The sequence below is a fragment of the Paramisgurnus dabryanus genome, chromosome 2, assembly GCF_030506205.2.
Source record: "Paramisgurnus dabryanus chromosome 2, PD_genome_1.1, whole genome shotgun sequence".
Classification (NCBI taxonomy): domain Eukaryota; kingdom Metazoa; phylum Chordata; class Actinopteri; order Cypriniformes; family Cobitidae; genus Paramisgurnus; species Paramisgurnus dabryanus.
The window spans coordinates 7,400,978-7,411,400 of record NC_133338.1 but is presented as its reverse complement, the minus strand read 5'-3'; the positions used below and the strand labels follow the sequence as shown (position 1 = coordinate 7,411,400).

General features: G+C 38.1%; 2 non-coding genes and 1 pseudogene across 2 annotated transcripts; all 3 read right to left on the bottom strand.

Annotated features, from left to right (window-relative positions):
* Positions 1–24: 24 nt before the first annotated feature.
* Positions 25–143, bottom strand: LOC135783917 (5S ribosomal RNA). The gene has a single exon (XR_010545918.1). It is a non-coding gene; the product is annotated as a 5S ribosomal RNA (ribosomal RNA).
* Positions 144–264: 121 nt separating this feature from the next.
* LOC135785065 (5S ribosomal RNA) lies at positions 265–383 on the bottom strand. Its single transcript, XR_010546377.1, has one exon. It is a non-coding gene; the product is annotated as a 5S ribosomal RNA (ribosomal RNA).
* Positions 384–500: 117 nt separating this feature from the next.
* On the bottom strand, positions 501–619 carry LOC135784340 (5S ribosomal RNA; annotated as a pseudogene).
* Between the last annotated feature and the right edge of the window lie 9,804 nt (positions 620–10,423).

Below are 10,423 nucleotides of genomic sequence, written 5' to 3'. Positions count from 1 at the left end.
TAAATAAATATTTAATTAATTAAATGCTTACAGCACCTGTTATTCCCAGGCGGTCTCCCATCCAAGTACTAACCAGGCCCGACCCTGCTTGGCTTCCGAGATCAGACGAGAGCAGGCGTGCTCAGGGTGGTGTGGCCGTAAGCGAGTGCTGAATCGATTCGAGAGACACTTCAAGACTTATGTGGCAACGCCATGACATCAGTGAACGCTTACAGAAAGAACGCATTCATGGGAAAAAATGACATAAATAATTAATTAATTAAATGCTTACAGCACCTGGTATTCCCAGGCGGTCTCCCATCCAAGTACCAACCAGGCCCGACCCTGCTTGGCTTCCGAGATCAGACGAGAGCGGGCGTGCTCAGGGTGGTGTGGCCGTAAGCGAGTGCTGACTCGATTCGATAGACACTTCAAGACTTATGTGGCAACGCCATGACATCAGTGGACGCTTACAGTAAGAACGCATTCATGGGAAAAAATGACATAAATAATTAATTAATTGCTTACAGCACCTGGTATTCCCAGGCAGTCTCCCATCCAAATACTAACCAGACCCGACCCTGCTTGGCTTCCGAGATCAGACGAGAGCGGGCGTGCTCAGGGTGGTGTGGCCGTAAGCGAGTGCTCACTCGATTCGATAGACACTTCAAGACTTATGTGGCAACGCCATGACATCAGTGAACGCTTACAGAAAGAACATATTCATGGGAAAAAATAACATAAATAATTAATTAATTAAATGCTTACAGCACCTGGTATTCCCAGGCGGTCTCCAATCCAAGTACTAACCAGGCCCGACCCTGCTTGGCTTCCGAGATCAGACGAGATCTTTATGAAGCCGAGACATCTTTTGACCCAAATGCCCTTAAGTCATATCTTTCAAAGCTCAATTTACCCTCTTTGTCCAGAGATGAAGCAGAACTCCTTGATGCACCACCTACTATTACAGAATTAAAAGATGCATTGTCCTCAATGAAAAGAGGTAAATCTCCGGGACTAGATGGGTTGTTCCTGGAACTATGGGATAGCATTGGACCACTTCTTTTAAATTCGATCGACTATGCTTTTAACACTGGTTCATTTCATCGTGATCAAAACACATCACTTATTTCTGTGTTGCTTAAGAAAGGCAAGTCTCCTCTGAATTGTGGTAGCTATAGGCCAATATCTTTGATTACAACAGAGTTAAAGATTTTTGCTAAACTTTTAGTTAAAAGGCTTGAAGCATCTGTAAGCAAACTAATCCATTTTGTTCAGTCTGGATTCTTGAGGGGAAGACTTGCATCTGATATTGTTAGACGTCTTTTGCATATCATCCATGCAGTTGAAAAGGATACTTTACCGGCAGCCGTTTTCACTTTAGATGCGCAAAAGGCCTTTGATCGGCTGAGTTGGGAATACCTTTGGATAGTTCTGGAAGAATTTGGCTTCGGGAAAGCCTTCATATCTATGGTCAGAACACTTTATACTAATCCTTATGCAGTTGTATTAACGGGTTACATTCTATCAAAGCCATTTCCTCTGCATCGTGGTACCCGCCAGGGCTGCCACCTTTCCCCCTTACTTATTGCATTGTCGGTTGAACCGTTAGCACAGTCAATTCGATTGGATTCTCTAATATCCCGTATTGTCATAAAAGGAACACAACATAAAATTTCTCTCTATGCTGACAATATATTATTATATTTGACTAATATACATATCTCCATAACCCAAATAATAAAAATATTTACCAAGTTTAGACAATTTTCAGGTTATAAAATAAACTGGGAAAAATCCCTTCTTGTACCCTTGAATGTCGCCGCTAAGTGTCTCACATTACCACATATTCCTCATATCCGATGGCATGTCACAGCGTTTACATATTTAGGTTTAAAAATAACAGATTTTTCTAATATATCACTTATTAATTATGACAAACTTAAACTTGAAATCTGTGCATATCTTTGCAGATATGCAAAGATGGTCTAATCTCAAAATGTCACTGCAAGGTAGAATTTCAATAGTAAAAATGAATGTTCTTGGCAGGTCGAACTTTCTTTTTTCTATGATACCTCTACCTCCACCCGTAAATTATTTTGAGGAACTGCAATCTCGGATTTTTTATTTTATTTGGGATGGTAAAAAACCCTGTATTCGTCTAAGTACTCTTCAGTGAATAAAAATTATCTGGTGGTCTAGCACTGCCTAACCTCAAATTGTATTATTGGTCCTTTCAAGTGAAATCATTCACAACTTGGTGTGACACAGACTCTGTACTTCCCTGGCGAAATATAGAACAAGAAATTATAAAACCTCATAGAATTAAAGATCTGCTATTTGCTGGACTTAAACCTAAATCAGCACACAAGATATTTGGCCCAATTATAACCAACTGCTTGCAGGTTTGGTCAACTGTTCAGAGTCATATGTGTTGCACTACTAAACTTTGTGATCGCTCCCCCATATGGTATAACTACAATCTATTGCAAACTCTGGCCCATATTTCAATGCAAGCTGGGCTTCTAAGGGAGTTTACATTCTGAAGGATCTGTATGGACAAAATGGCTTAAAATCATTTCAGGACCTCAAAGTAGAATATTCTCTTCCTGGATCTTCCTGGTTTCTGTACCTACAACTGAGATCAGAAATTAAAGCTCATGGAGTTCCCTGGGATTCGCCATTGTCTGTGCACCCTTTGAGTCCGTGGATTAATTCAGGAACATCATGCACTGGACTGGTGTCTAGAATATATACACAACTAATCTCAAAATGTGATAAACCTCTGGGAGTGATTGAATCATGGAATCATGATCTTAAGGAGAGAGATATGGAACTGGACTGGGGGAATGTATTGAATAATGTGAGTTATTCATCAAAGAATCCTGCACACCAGTTGACTCACTTCAAGTTTATTCAGAAGTTCTACTTTTCCCCATATAGACGTTTTAAAATGAAGCTTACTGATACCCCAAATTGTACAAAATGTAATCTGAATACGATTGGTACTTACTTGCACATTTTCTGGGACTGCCCAGATGTCTCTAATCTTTGGTCTAAGGTTGCAATATTTCTTGAGGATATTTTGGGCTTCCCAGTCCCTAAATGTTTAACTTTATTTTTATTTAATGATGATTCTTCTTTTAATATCTGCACGAATTTAGCTTATAAGAAAGTAATATTTGCTGGCTTAACTGCTGCAAAAAAAAAACTATAATTAATTCCTGGTTTTCTCCTGGACCACCCTCCATAAAAGAATGATATAACTATTTTAGAGACATTGTTATTATAGAGAGATCACTGGCTGTCATTCACAAAGCACGATGTACAACTCTGGATGTTTGGGACAAGGTTATTGTTGCGCTTTTGAAACACCTGTTTTTCCCTAAATTTAGCACATAATTAACTCTTTCGCCGCCATTGACGAGATATCTCGTCAATCAAGAGAAACGCTTCCCTGCCAATGACGAGATTTTCAGTCTTTCCGCAATACCGCTATTATCCAAAAGGTGGCGCCCTTCCGCAACTTTTTAAACCCGGAAGTATTGCCCTATGGCAAGCGGCTGCATGTCTATGTCTGTTTTAAAGATCGCTCTGAATGGTATCTCTATGAAAAGCCCATCACAAAAATTGAATTATCTGTTTTTTGATCAAAATGTGGTGTTTTTGCAGAAACCTACCCATATTCAAAAGCTGATTACATAAGAACCACTGAAGGTAGGATGAAACTTTTTTTTTTTTTGAAAGCAGAGGGTCTGTTCTTTCATTTAGTATATTGTATGTTTATATATGTAAAGAAGAAAATTTTCTGGAAGGCATTAAACTTTGGTGAAAATCATGAAAAACGCTGGCGCTGGCTGGCAACTTTTTTGAAAAACGCTGGCGGTTAAAGAGTTAAACTGGGTCTTAAAGATACTTATTCATTTGTATTTATCTTATTTACTTATTTACTCATTATTTTTGGTTTAAGGCTTTGGCAATTGTATATAGATTTTTTTTTTATATGATGCCTGCTCTATGTCCTTGACTACTCTTATGTGCTACTTGGCATGTACAAAAGGAAGTGTACATTCTGTGTGTAAAATTTAATAAAAAGTTGATCACAAAAAAATAAGGTCACAGCACACCAGAGGCATAGGTGAGAAGATGCTCTTTTGTACAAATTTGCAGTATTGTCAATGTCCATGGATCTATAAGTACGGTGTTATCATGCACATCCATATAATACGGGTGAAGGATCAAAGCTACGAATAAAAGTAAAAGTAAAGATCCGTACACCAGAGAACTACCAAATAAAGTGATTTTTATTTGTAACGTTTCAAGCCCATACAGCCCTTCATCAGACTTTCAGCAGGTGTTACACAGCTGCCCATTTAAATAACATTTGCCAAGTGATAACAATACAGTTGCAGAATTTATTATACAGTCAATTACACTAGTAATAAAACAAACCCATATACATCAACAATACCCACGTAATCAAATCATTGCAGAGGTAAAAATATAATATTGCACCATGCCCGTTTGTGTGGTATCTATGTATGTGTGTATACACATGCATATATTTATATAAAATATATATTTTCTTCATTGTGAGTGTATATACTCACATATCCACTCCATATCTTTAACAATTTCATACCTAGATGAGTATTATACTACACATATCCACAATACCAATAAGTCTCATATATACCGACTTTACAGAAACTTATATAAAACATATAAATCTATCCATGTTAGCAAGTATGTTAGAGTTGTTAGAATAAAATGTCCATGGTTCTTCCATTTTGTTGCTGCTGACATTTTTATAAACCATCATACTTTCAATTGTTTTGAGTTACAAAAAGTGTTTTTCAATATTTATATATTTTTGTTTCTTTGTGTACAGGCAGGGACGGATTGGTAATCTGTGCATTCTGGAAAAGTCCAGAACGGCCGTTCAACGGAGGGCCGTCGCCCGGCCGTCGGCAAAAAAAGTCTAATAACACAATATGAACAGTCAACAGCAGGGGCACTAATACGATCACTTATTTGATGCTACGTGTAAAAAAACGAGGAAGAAGAGTCGGCCTACTAGCTACCAGCCGTGATTGGTCCACGGATTCTTGGAATTCGCGAGCCTGAATTCGCGAGCCTGAGCATCCACAGCCTGGTCATGAAGAGGGACAGACAGAGCTAACTTCACATCAGCAAGATGTCCTGTAAGTGCCAGTAGTAGCAGGACACGTGACATTATAATATAATATACATGATATAAAAATAAATAACTACTGTTAGAGAGAGACGTGATATGAGTGTGTGCGTGCGCACGTGCGTGTCTGAGAGAGAGAGGCGCAGGCACGATTGAACAGTAGAAACATAAAAACAATACATACATTTTGTTCATATGGGACATCATTCATCATTCATACAGTCGCAACATTGTGCTTTTGTCAAAGTGTAAAGTCTTGTCAAACTGTATTATCTACAACTGTCTTCTAACCAAAATCACACACACACACACACACCAAAGCAAAAAATATTTATCCAACCCCATTTAAAACAGTCTGTGGGTGGACATTCATCGTATTGCATTGGTTTTTATTTCTTTCATTGACTTTATTGTATATGAGAGGTTCTAGTTAGCTCACATTTTCTGCTACAATGAAGACTATTGAATTAAACGGGAAAAATTTCAGGCATGCATTATATACAAGAAAGGGGGCTAAATAATTGACCAAATTTTAGTTTAACCAAAAAAATCCTAGCTTGTAATTTCTGTCTGTCTTCCATCAAAGTGCAGTTTTTCCTTGTCTTTCATATTTGTGTTTAGTGGAATTGGCAAAGACCTGGTGGTTGTTTGTGAAAGCTTTACAGACAAAATTAATATAGGGCTTAGCCATTTTCATTATTTCACAGACTTATTATACATCAAAGTGTAATATGACATTGACAAAATATTAAATAACCTTGTCTGATAGTCTGACAGTATTGTGGCATAGTATCAGGACATCCTTGTGTCTGTTGCGCACGGCTAGGGGCGAATGGCCGGATGATGGGCCTATTTGGGAGAAAGTCCAGGGCTGTTTTTTAGCCCCAGTCCGTCCCTGCACTGAATGCACTGTAATCCACTGTGAACTTTATTACAGTTATTTGCTGTGCATGAACACAGTTAATTACTGTAGATTTCACAAGCATTTTTTACAGTGCACAGTTAGCCCACACTTTACCCAATGTGCCCACAGTAAACCCACACTTTGCCCAATGTGCCCACAGTAAGCCCACACTTTGCCCACACTTTAACCAATGTGCCCACAGTTAGCCCACGCTTTGCCCAATGTGCCCACAGTAAGCCCACACCCAGCCCACACTTTGGGCTGTCCCACTGGGGCCCCATAGTGTGGGGCCCACACGTGCCCCGCATTTCACGCCGGTAGTGGGGCCCACAGGGGCAGCCCGCTGTGGGCCCCAATTTTTTGCCCACAGTGGCCCCACCTGGGGCCCAATGGGACATGTTTGCTGGGTCACCACTTTAACCAGTGGATGTCGCCAGCGTGCAGTGTCAGGGCCACATTGTGTATGCGCAAGTTAAAGCATAATTATGAGAAAGTTTTTCATTATTATGAGATACTAAGTCAAAATGTTTACTTAGTTTCTCATTGTTATGACATAATGACTTACTGTCATTACTATGACTTATTATAACAAAATATTTTTACCAAACGTGGACTCATTTTCAGCCCTGCAGTTTAATGCCTTAGACCAGTGGTTCCCAAACTGGGGTGCGTGCACCCCTAGTGGCAGGGACGGACTGGGGCTAAAAAACAGCCCTGGACTTTCTCCCAAATAGGCCCATCATCCGGCCATTCGCCCCTAGCCGTGCGCAACAGACACAAGGATGTCCTGATACTATGCCACAATACTGTCAGACTATCAGACAAGGTTATTTAATATTTTGTCAATGTCATATTACACTTTGATGTATAATAAGTCTGTGAAATAATGAAAATGGCTAAGCCCTATATTAATTTTGTCTGTAAAGCTTTCACAAACAACCACCAGGTCTTTGCCAATTCCACTAAACACAAATATGAAAGACAAGGAAAAACTGCACTTTGATGGAAGACAGACAGAAATTACAAGCTAGGATTTTTTTGGTTAAACTAAAATTTGGTCAATTATTTAGCCCCCTTTCTTGTATATAATGCATGCCTGAAATTTTTCCCGTTTAATTCAATAGTCTTCATTGTAGCAGAAAATGTGAGCTAACTAGAACCTCTCATATACAATAAAGTCAATGAAAGAAATAAAAACCAATGCAATACGATGAATGTCCACCCACAGACTGTTTTAAATGGGGTTGGATAAATATTTTTTGCTTTGGTGTGTGTGTGTGTGTGATTTTGGTTAGAAGACAGTTGTAGATAATACAGTTTGACAAGACTTTACACTTTGACAAAAGCACAATGTTGCGACTGTATGAATGATGAATGATGTCCCATATGAACAAAATGTATGTATTGTTTTTACGTTTCTACTGTTCAATCGTGCCTGCGCCTCTCTCTCTCAGACACGCACGTGCGCACGCACACACTCATATCACGTCTCTCTCTAACAGTAGTTATTTATTTTTATATCATGTATATTATATTATAATGTCACGTGTCCTGCTACTACTGGCACTTACAGGACATCTTGCTGATGTGAGTTAGCTCTGTCTGTCCCTCATCATGACCAGGCTATGGATGCTCAGGCTCGCGAATTCAGGCTCGCGAATTCCAAGAATCCGTGGACCAATCACGGCTGGTAGCTAGTAGGCCGACTCTTCTTCCTCGTTTTTTTACACGTAGCATCAAATAAGTGATCGTATTAGTGCCCCTGCTGTTGACTGTTCATATTGTGTTATTAGACTTTTTTTGCCGACGGCCGGGCGACGGCCCTCCGTTGAACGGCCGTTCTGGACTTTTCCAGAATGCACAGATTACCAATCCGTCCCTGATTCAGTGTGAAATCACAGTAGTGTTTTTAAACTGTAAAAATCACAGTAAAAAGTTATGTGCTGTAGAAAATCACAGTAAATAAAATATCCTGCAAAGATTCACAGTAACCAGCAATGTACTGTAGATACTCACAGTAACCAACATTGTACTGTAGAGACTCACAGTAGGGGTGAGCAGGGGCGAAAGTACAATTTTTCAGAAAAACTTAATTTTAAAAGATAAAGTTTTAGACAGATATATTTTTGCTGTGATCAGTAACTCAAGTGTGGACTATGAATTTCAGGTGAAATTTTGGAAACAAAATGGCCTTAGACTCTGTCAGCAGGGACGAAAGTAACACATAGGTGGCTCAAAAGCAGAACAGAACAAGATAGATTTTTGTGTTACACTTGTTTTTAGTAAATAAACATGACTATGATCTTGTTTATATGTATTTTCGGTTAAATTTTGGTTTCATCAAATGTTTCTAAAGCAACCTGACAGTACAAACTTGAATTGTTGAAAAAAAAAACATTTTTAACAGTTTGAACACAATAAAATTAAATCAAATAAAAAAATATACATTTTCAACATAATGCAACAGTATTGGCAGTAGGAGAAGAGTAACAAGTGTTACTTTCATCCCGACAGGAACTCCTGACATTTAAACCCGATTGAGTTTTATTTTTAAAAACTCTGAGAAATCAAACTTCATGATGTGTTACAGCACATTTTACAGTAAATGTATTTAAGTCCAGTCAACAACAATTTTTGTTAGCAACATGCTGATGTCTAATCTTATTCAGGATACTCAAAATAAACTGAAGAAAATTATTTCTTCAATAATCTTTGTTGGGAATTCCTTTTTAAAGTATATTTATTATATTATATTTGAGTATTATGCTAGTAATGACAAATTAGATTTATTTTCTATTTCTTTAAAGGAGAAAGTCACTATGATTATTGTTTTGTCTACAATATGGTACACACAACATTCCATTAAATATGCTACCACACTGAAATAAATTGTAGGTTACACTTAATACTTATACAACTATAAATAAGTTTTCAACTATGTGAACCAACTTTCACTAATTTGCAACTATATCTCAACTAACTGTCTAACTGTTCTTAGAGTATTAGTAGACTGTTAGGGTTAGGGAAGAGGTTAGGGTTAGTGGAATAAGTTGACATGCACCTGCAAAGATACTTATCACAATATCATCACAATAAAGTGTGAATAAATATTAAGCAGACAGTCTACTTATACGGTAAAGATTGTTAGGATAAATAGTTGCAAAGTTACTTATAATTAGTAAAATGTCTAAAGTGGACTATCGAAAAAAAGTGTTACCAAATTGTATTGGCTGACTCGTCATGTTGCTTTGAGTATAATTGGTTAATATGACTGTCATTCAGTAAACTGGCCAATGACTGCTGTGTGAGCACTGGTTTAGTTTGAACAAACTAAGGGTGCATCCCAATTCAGGGTCTGGATCCTTTTAAGGCCGCGGACTTTGAAGGCAAGGATCAATATTTGAAGGCAGCAGCCTCTAAACGCCACGGAGTGAAATGAAATGAGACGGTCTAGCCTACGGGGGCATCACTTGCTTTTCCCGCCCACTACGCTTGTCACTGGGACACAAAAGCTGAGACCTATCAGACTTTTAAAAATAAATATGGTGGCAGATTTTTTTATTTTACTTTAGAAAATATTCAAACAAATTAGCGTCGCACACCTGAAGTCAATAGATGGGTGCGTAGGATAAGACGACAAAAAGTCTCAAAATTTACAAAGAACAGTTCCCGCACACTATCTGCTTGCTGAAAAAATGTATTTAATGAAAGTTGCGTTGCAACGTTTCGATCAACTGATCGAAATCAGGCAACATGAAGAGCAACATGATCTTCATCAGTTGCCTGATGAAGATCAGTTGATCGAAACGTTGCAACGCAACTTTCATTAAATACATTTTTTCAGCAAGCAGATAGTGTGCGGGAATTGTTCTTTGTATACTTTAGAAAATATAACACATTGATGCAGATTAAACTATCCAACAGTATGTAAAATTCACCAACCTTAGAAATATACAAAAGCAAAATGCAACACACAACATTGCAGCAATAATATTAATTTACATCACTAAAACATCATTTATAATAGTAAAACAGACACAAGGACCTTTAATTAGCAAAATATACAATTTTATTTAACTACAGTTTTGAATGTTTATTTCAAAATACCCAGACTTCATATTGAATTTTGAGATAGCCAAGTCTGTGAAGGATACATCTATGGATCCTCGGTAGGGCTGTAACGATTTATCGTGCAAATGCGCGTTTTCTCAATTAATGAACTTGCATGAATTACGGTGAAATGCCGCCACATCCAAAAGCCAGGGGGCGCTCTCGTGCAGAAACTAACTTTGTGCCACAGAAGAAGTAGGCTAGCATTGCAAACGCTGTTCCAGGAAATGTCTACA